Genomic DNA, 9,561 nt, shown 5'->3' with positions numbered 1-9,561 from the left:
TTGGTAGATTCTAGCAATAGTTCTGGTGTTTTAAATTCTGTTTTTCTTTAGTAAATTTATGAAGAGTAAATACTGTCTGTATCTTTTGCTATCAAAACAAACAGTTTCATTATCGGCCTAAAGGTGACAACTACAGGGCCAAGGCTGCACATTTTCTTCCTATTCATTGTGACAGTCAAGAGAAACTGCATTCGTATAAAAAGGAAATAACTAATACTGTACCTGAAAGATACACCCCAGATTGGCAGAGGTCATATCAATTCCCCTGACCACACAAGTTTTATCCTGCTGCAGAGTTATGACAGCTACTAATACTGAGATTTCCAGGGTAGCAGTGAACGTGTCATAAGGTTTACCAGCTATGAAGCCTGTCAGTCGTTTCAGCGGCCTATGACAGGGACTTCAGTGAGATAGCGTGCCTGTGATTGGTCCAAAGTTAGAGGGGGGAGGTTCGTTGTTTTCCCTGCTACTTTAGGGGGAGTGTGAGTTCGTAGTCCAGAGAGCACACACACACACACACACACACACACACACACACACACACACACACACACACACACACACACACACACACACACACACACACACACACACACACACACACACACACACACACACACACACACACACACACACAAGGCTAAAGTCACTCCCACCTCTCAGTCTGTGAATTTACGGTCAGTTTGGGCTCCAAAAGTCCCTCTAAAAAAGCCCCAGAGTGACGCAGTGAGCAGTCTGCCTGTAAAAACTGAACATTTCCTATTTCGTTGCTGGGGACTCTACCTCCTGCAAGTTGTGAAAGGTAAGACGCTTTATTCATTGTTACTTATCACTGCTTAGCAACCAATTATTGTGTGAATTTCCTCTACTTCCAAAAACAAGCACAGAAAAACTCACTATTCAAACCTCTGGTCTATTTTTTTCCAATGGATTCGTGCCTCCTGGGAAATGTATGGAGGAAGCAGCTACAATACTGCGATTCAAACTCACAACCTGCTTCAGTAATAAATTGAACTCTAAAAAGTTAAGAGATGGGAAGTAACAGTGTGTTCAGTATGAAAAGGGAATATGTGTGCAATGGAGTCCAATGAACATTTATGTATATTATTGTACAGATGCAAGACTGCTGTGCAACAACCAAAAAATAGCTGTTTTGAACGCAGTCCAGACCACACAGGTAATTTCTGGGTGACTTCCAATGCATCATCATCATCATCATCATCATCATCACCAGTGGACACTCCACTAACAAGAAAAGTCCTCAGTCCATGGCAGCAGTCAGAGTTAATTTGATCCAACTGTTAAGCAGACAGGTTGCTGTAGGGACACGCTGTCTGCAAACCACCACCACCACCTATCAGCATCACTGTCATCGTACCTCGTACCTGCTGCCACCCGTGTGGCACGGTTCCCTCTAACTCTCTAGATGTGTGCTGATCCATCTGAAGTGTCAGTTTAATGGTGATATTAAGTGGGAAATAAGTGAAAATCGGGATTAGGAAAAATTCATGTGTGGTTGGGACACAGGGACCAAATTATGCTTACACATGTGGCTTTTTACATCAGGTAATAATATTCTTAAATTTGTTGCCCATACTGACAGCAATGAGGCATTGATGGAAAAAGACGTGGCACTCTAAGATATGTGTGTATTTTATGCATCCCCACCTAGTTTCTTACGTTTAGTTTCATAGCCTATCTATGACATAGTGACTCTGTATTTCATCCAAAATTACCTGATACCTAATCATTTTCTATCTTAATTTTTTGTTTGAAAAATTTGAGAATTTTATATAGAGTTGAGATTATAGACTCATTTTGTGTTGATTTTGGTGGCCCCTGTGGACAAAAGTGGTTGTTTTTTCCGAGCACCAAAGTCCCTTTAGAAAACCTCTCATTTTACTGCAGCAAGGTCTGGAAGTCTGCTCTGCGCAGTCCTGGTTCTGGTTCTCGCGGGCCTCCCTTCCTACCAGTGGGCCCAGCAATACAGCCTGGGCCTCCAGCAGCATGGTGTCAATGTTTGCTCCCAGTGGGGACTGGTGGATCAGATGGAAGAAGCTGTGCTCCTTTGTAGGAGGAGACGCTGCCTCCAAGCACTGATTTCTCATCGTGCCGCCGGAGCTTTCGAGTGTAGGTCTGGGTCTGAGGCCCTGCTGGGATGAAGGAGTTTCTGTTGAACCTGCAGGATTTCATCTGGTCGGAATCCCACACGGTGGCGCCGATGGCAAGAAATAAGAATAACTATACATAAGTAGCACATCTTCTTGCAGATGGTCTTGTTAACTTATGTATGTCTTATAGAGGCATCAGTATTAAGTTGAGACTGATTCATAAGATTTCTTCACAGGAACTTAAGTAATACAACAAGGAAAAACTGCTCTGTTACAGCTTAAAGTCTTACATTTAAACTCCTACTTTAGTAAAAGTACATAACGCCTGTGATGGATACAAGGCGACAGCTAGAAGCCTGTATTTGCTAACTAGCACACAACTCCTATATTATTTTTTTTCACACTTTGGTCTTTGTACAAATTAAATAAAAAAGATATGATACTGAGTTTAAATAATTTTGCCTAGGCTCAAAGATTCAACCTTTCACTATTGGGCCAATCAGCTGAGATAAGCTAGCTCTGTAAATACACATGTCACATTATTGTTAGTCCAAACACCGCACCAGTTCAGGATAAAACTATAACTATAAACTCATGAAATGCACAAAGATGAGTTTCTACATGGTGATCCAATGTAAGGGAAGCAATAAGTTATCCTCTAAGAGAGTTGTAGACTGACATGAGTCTTTTTTTTCTCCGTTAAAAAGTTTTTCGGGGGAGCTTTTCCTTATCAGCAGCTAGGGTCACAGGACAGAGGGTGTCTTATTCTGTACAGGTTGTTGAGAATAGTGTGTACTGATGCATTTGGCTGTATGCATTTATATGTGACTGCAGGTCAGAGCCGTTTGCCAGCGTCGGAGAGCGAGAGAGACGCAGTGAAACCTGCAGCACGCAAAGGGGTTTTGACAGTGTTACAAGCATCAGGATTTGGCGCCCGAGGCGGCTGTGACTCGCTATAAAGACACCCACATGCTGAAATGGAGCGCCTCATTAGGTGGGACACGCAGCGGTGGGGGCGGAGGACGAAGAGAGGATGGGTGGGAGATGGAGAGAGATGAAGGGGAATGGTTCTTCACACTCCATCTGGGCATAATCTTTAAAAGAAAAAGAAAAAAACGCTCCTTTCGTGTCGGTTCTTTACGCAGACATTTCAAATCGTTGGCGACACGGAGTAGGGGTGGAGGGTTGTAGGTCACCATGGAAACCTTCTGAACGGGCATCTTACTGAAAATAAAGGATCTGAACTATCAGGCTTTGAAGTGCCCACAGCTCTTTAATCTATAAGGACGATTAGTTGTAGATGGCCAAGCACACTGAAGTGCATGATGGGGTTGTGAGGCTAAAATGTCAAGTACAGTGAGCAACAGGGTGAGGAGGAGGTGACAGTAGAAGCGTGGTTAGCTATTGTTAGCGTGTTATTCTTAACAGCTTTCTTCACATTACAGATTTCCATATCCTTACATATCCATAAATCTTACATCCCACTTTGTGTAATTGATATTTGACTGTGATATTTGACAGTTATTACAGTACTCAGATCTGCCATAAATGTGCTAGTGATGAGTGATGAGTTAAAACCTGGCATAAAGTGTCTTATTAAAGCTAATTATATACCTGCTTTTCATGGGGGATTAGAAATGATATTCCCTTTGGGGCGGATCATGGCTGAATCATCCTTTGCCAATGCTGGAATGTCTTCCTTGAGAACGTCAGAAAAAATTCCATCATGCAACCATATATTTGTTTTCTTTTGTAGTAGAGCTCCAAATCTAACTATTCAGCATGGAATATCTTTCTGCATATATATTTTGTTCGCATATCTCGAGGCCTGTCTGTCCGATCTACCTCTGACCTGTTCGGTGTATTGTTATAGACATCCAAGGACAACACGCAACGCTTTCAATATGAACAAACAAGCCAACGGCGGTGTGTGTGTGTGAGGGCGCTTCAGGGGGGCTTCAAGGCTCTGTTGACTGAGTCGAGCGTGTCGTCTACACTCATTGACTGAAGTTCACTTTTGCTACGGGATGCTGGATATTCCCTTCCCTGGAGTCAACGAGCTATGAGCGGTTCTCGACAACGCCAAAAGCAGCACTTCTGGGAGCCAAACAATGGGCCTGCACCGAGCGGCCAAGCACTCCAGACAGGCTCACACACACACACACACACACACACACACACACACACACACACACACACACACACACACACACACACACACACACACACACACACACACACACACACACACACACACACACACACACACACACACACACACACACACACACACACACACACACACACACACACAACAAATCTGCAAGCAGCAAAACCTGGAGCCAAGCACTCAGCCCGCTCCAAACAGCTACGTCATCAAAAGGGCCACTTCACTAACGGGCACGGCTCTAGCTGTTTTAACAAGACCAAAAGTCTACTACAGCCACGGCGGCTTGCTCAAACTGATAGCTCAAATGCTGATGTTTGGCAGATTCAACGTTTAGCATTTTTGTTCATGACACACCGTTCAGTGGTTTTAATATAATTTCACCAATAACAACAAATGTAGACCACATGGTGGCGCTAGAGGAAAGATCAGGGGATCACAAAAGTCAGTAGATCCTACTGTACATGTCTGTACAAATTTCCATTCACTAGTTGTTGAGATATTTCAGTCAGGACCAAAGTGGTGGATCAACAGACAGACAGTGTCATTAATAGAGCCATGCTGGCTAATGTGTTCCTTGTTTAAATATTTTGTCAGAGACAGGACGGCAACATTAAATTGAGTTTAATGCGTTTGGGAAAAGTGTTCTGTGTGTTCAGTTCAGTGTAGTCCAATTTAACTCCCAATTTACTATAAATATGTGTTGCCAAAGCGGCTTTAAAAAACAGATGTAATTTAATCTGAACTGGGGGTTTCAAGTGGGTTTCTGTCTACGATGGTGATGCTCAGTCATCAACTCAATTATCACCTCTCCTTTACACCCTGCTTTTCCCTGATGGGTTATTTCCTGGGTTTAGGAAGCTGGCAGTTTCTCAGACAATTACACTGACGTATCCCTCGGTTTTGCACTGAGTAACCTAACAATGCTCTACCTCCCCACCGATTTCTGTTCTGTCCCAGCCAAACCTCCCAGGCTGTGGATGTCCATCATGTAGCTTAAAATGGTTCAAGTAGACGCAGGCTGACGTGACAAAAAAAAAGGCCAGAGCATTGCAGGGGCCTGCAGCACACAATGAGCTGTCAGTGTCCGACCCGTGAATCAGCTTTGCAACATGATGGATAGCACCGCTGGGACACAAAACCTCTGCCCTAATTTTTGTAGTTTGCTTTATTTTCCAAAGCCATAATTTTTAGACTTGTTACAGACCAACAAAGAATACGGTTCACAGTCTCAGGCACTCTCTCTAGCTCTCTCTTTTCCCTAGCTGCTTGTCACAATCATACTTCACGTCTTTCTTTGTCTTTTACCGCTCTCTTACTCTGCATAATTTACGAGGCTTTCTGTCCCACAGACCCATTACTCTCTCATCAGGTGACCCAGATATGAGGGGGAAGCCTGCGGTGCAGATATGGTGAAAGAGGGCCTCATAAATCAACATTTATTAGAAACATTGTCCACCCATTCAGATGTTGAATGTGCAATCAGAGCCCACTCCAGCTCAGTGATAAAAATGATGTAGAACTGCACTGTGGCCAGTATTGTTATCCTAGTGACGGGGCTCTGGAAAACAAGGTCATGGTCCAGAATTTCTGATCTGTGTGGAACATATATCTTCTTTGAGCACTAATGACGAGAACTTCGGTTTTGTCCTGGCTGAGCTACAAGGAGTTGTAGGCCATCCAATATTTTATGCCTGTTATTTATTCAACCAGTTATTTATTAATGGGTATAACTGTGTGGAGTCAGTGTAGCTCTGATAATATGTGTCTGTATTTTGTGTCCTAGAGGTTACATGTTCAAACTGTAAGACATTGGACCTAGTATTGACCCCTGAGGAACTCCGTATTGACCTGCTAAAGAATGGGATTACTTATAGACAGCAAGACATTTGTTGAGCTGAAACAATAAGTCGGCTAATAAATTATTTAATAAATAAAAATAATCGGCAATTGTTTGAAAATCGATAAAGTTTTTTTTTCATGCTAAATTTACAGCTTTTCTCATTTTCAAAATCATATTAAACTGGATGTCTATGGGTTTTGGACTGACGAAAAAAGACATTTTAAGACATGATCTTGGACCTTGACAAACTGGTCTATAAAATGTCAGAAAGTAGTGATATTAGTCCATAGAAAACTGTTAATCCGTTGATCTAGAAAATGATCTGCAGATAATCAGTAATGAAAATAATTGTTAGATGCAGCCCTTAACATTTGTTTAAAGCACATATTAACATATTTCTCCACCAAAGACTGTTGTCCACTTGAAGAGAAAAACACATTATTATAATACACATTCAGTCTACTAAATATATAATGGCCATGGAGATAATTTCCATTTGCAAATTATGATTGAGTTATGATAGTTTGTTCTTCCCCCTTACATTTAATTAACCTTATTAAACCTTTAACTGGATTACCCCTCTGCAACACCTAGTGTCTCTTTAGATCAGTATTTATACCAAGTCTGGATCCCAAAAATGGGTCAAGCCAGTTGCCAGCTATTTGTATGTTTTAATGAGCTCGGGGACCAAGGAGTGAGATCATTTTCTTAAATGGATCCCAGGTTAAGGCTGTAAAAGCGTGCTCAGTGGTAGACTGTCTTACATCTTTAAAAACGAAGCAGAGCAGATTAAATGAAGTGGGAATATAAATGAAGTAGAAATATGAAGTGATATTAGGAACACAGCCACAGAGGGCTATTTAAAGAAAGTGCATCAGCAGAGGCCAAAAATATCTTTGCTATTGCCTAAAATAGTTTTCCCTTTTTCCCATTTTATTGCCAACTGACGCTAGATATAAAGGATCATATTTCTAACAATCCAAAAGAAGAAAAAAATACATACTTTGAGTGAATATCAGTATTATTTACTCAACTGGTACTGTGGCAGGCATAACAATACTTTCCTGGAAAAATCAAAAACCTCTCAAAGGGAAATGTAAAATGTGAATGGACACTGGAATTGTAGTGTCACATTATTTCTTATTATTATTTACAGAAACTTGCTTACACTTTAGTCTGATTTTTTTTTTCTTTGTCAAGATCCATAAAGTTATTGGTTTTGTAATGCAGCTCAGGAACATCCCTTTAGTGTGTTTTCACTCTTTATCTGCCTCTATAATTTTGAGCGTAACTGGCAGCGTCCACCTCTATTCTACAGGATTCTATAATTGCGTTTGAAACAGTGCATAAACATACAGGACTTCACAAGGCAAAAAACTAATTTCACAAATGCAACAGACGTCAGCTGGAGCTAAGCGTTTGGCAGAGGAAGAGTAATTAAAAAAAGATGTGAAATGTGTTTCGAGCCGAACTCTGGGACCTTTATTAGTAACCAAAGGTGTTGCCATATCAACCAGGAGTGAAGTCTTAAAGCAGTCATAATCTATATTTTTAAAGTAACAAATCAAATGACGATGTGAAGGGGATTGCTCGTAGTGATGAACCTACATAGGATTATCAGCTTAATTAGCAGGCCTCCTCAGCTCATCAGAGCTTTATATTGAGCTTCAGCCCATTGTTTAGTAGGGCTTGGCGATATAGTGAAACTCAAATATCACAATATTTTTGATACCACAATTAAAAATATTAACACAATAAGATTTTTAATAAATAGTCATCAGTAATGTGGAAATAAAGACTTAAGTGGGGAAATCAGTCTGGTAAAATGACACGCAATGTTACGATTTCAAAAATTTAGGAAGATATCTATATAATATCCATGTGATGTCCAGTCCTATTGTTTAGCTGTCCGACCTGCAACTTTACCGTTGTGGTTCTCTCTCACAAGTGTCATGGCATCGTTTTCTGCAAAAGCAGGCAGCCTTTTTCAGTAAAAAAGCTCTTAAAAAACAACTGTTCACCACCTGCTCAGCACCAAACAGCATACTGCTAAAGTTAGCGATTAGGAGGTGAAAGTAGGGGAGCATTAAGCAGCTAAAGAGACAAATACTTCGCTCACGGAGTAGGGGCCAAACTTCATTCATTAAATGTCCAGAAGCATGACTCCCAAAAAATCATAATCCATAACTGCTGGATGTGTAAATGAATGTGTAAACTTAAAAAGATCTGTCAATGTTGTGATTCCAACTTGTTTCCACTGTCCCCTTAAAACATTTTTTACAGGTTTAATTAACTTTAAACTTTCACATCTACTTTTAAAAGCATATATATGTTTATCAGGGTTTCTCTATAATAATCAGTTTAGAAGACTTTCACATTCATTAGCAGGTGACCTCAGCAGTCCACAGTTCACTCTGATTCGGTCACAAAGCGATAGCTTGTTAGCTAGCAGCATCCTTTAAAGGCATTTTTGTGATAACACAAATGTCTACTTTCTTCCTGGTACAATAATATGTTTGCTTCGGGCAAAACCAACAATTAAATCCATAAATGTTCCACTGAATCACAGAGCGAAAAGTGGAGTGCTTCAAGGCTGATTCAAGTGCAGTGCAACTTGATGATGATGTAACTTCGTTAAATGAGTAACTGGACTTCAAATAAGTGGACTAAATATTTACTTTTATAGATTATCTGTATGAAAGTAACAACCCTCTACAGCCCCTGATCATCATACAATGCTGTCAAACTTAAACGTGGAGCATATGCAAGTTAATGTGCCATCACATGCTTGTTATATGCTCCTTTTAATCCCCTTTAAAACTGCAATTAGCGCCATATATATTGACCTTTGCTGAAAGGTTATCCATTTTTCATTCAATGTGAACCCATTATATCTGTGCTCTTGGAACATCTGATCCCTGCCTCCCCTCTCTCAGGGGACACGTGAAGGGCAGAGGAGAGGAAGGGCAGCCTCCAACGTGGACATGAAGTAAATAGGAAACAGAGGAGTGTTGTTGAGCTTAAATAGGGGCCTCCTGTTTATCTCTCTGCCGGGAGCCATTGCTGCTGTATGTGGATTTAGCTCACAGGCAGCCTGCAGCACAATACGTACAGACACATTCCTTCAGATCAGATATCTGCGTGTGTGTGTGTGTGTGTGTGTGTGCCCCCAGGGCTCCGTTTCCCATGTTGAATTAACAAGAATTAAGCAGCGCTGCCAGATAGAGTAAGACAGAGCTCAATCTGTAGCTGGGGTTGCGAGGACAGAGAGAGAGAGAGAGAGAATTCTGCGTTATTGCCCCTCATGTGTGTCATGTCTCTATCAAGCTCGTTGCATGCCGAAGTGCCAGCATGCCGAAGTCAGCATGCCGCGTCCCTCTGGCTGCCTTCGTGGGTAGATCAGCGTGTGCACATTTGGTGAAATCATATGGTTCCTTTGA

The 9,561-nt window shown here is 41.3% G+C and overlaps 1 protein-coding gene across 1 annotated transcript in view; it reads left to right on the top strand.

Annotated features, from left to right (window-relative positions):
* Positions 1-711: 711 nt before the first annotated feature.
* LOC129098771 (paralemmin-2-like) overlaps positions 712-9,561 on the top strand; it is a 28,118-nt gene continuing 19,268 nt past the window's right edge. The window contains exon 1 of the mRNA XM_054607874.1: positions 712-802. The gene's annotated coding sequence lies outside the window, so the exon portion shown is untranslated. The remainder of the gene's footprint in view (positions 803-9,561) is intronic.

The sequence above is a fragment of the Anoplopoma fimbria genome, chromosome 11 (assembly GCF_027596085.1).
Source record: "Anoplopoma fimbria isolate UVic2021 breed Golden Eagle Sablefish chromosome 11, Afim_UVic_2022, whole genome shotgun sequence".
NCBI lineage: Eukaryota > Metazoa > Chordata > Actinopteri > Perciformes > Anoplopomatidae > Anoplopoma > Anoplopoma fimbria.
This window is presented reverse-complemented; position numbering and strand designations above follow the sequence as displayed.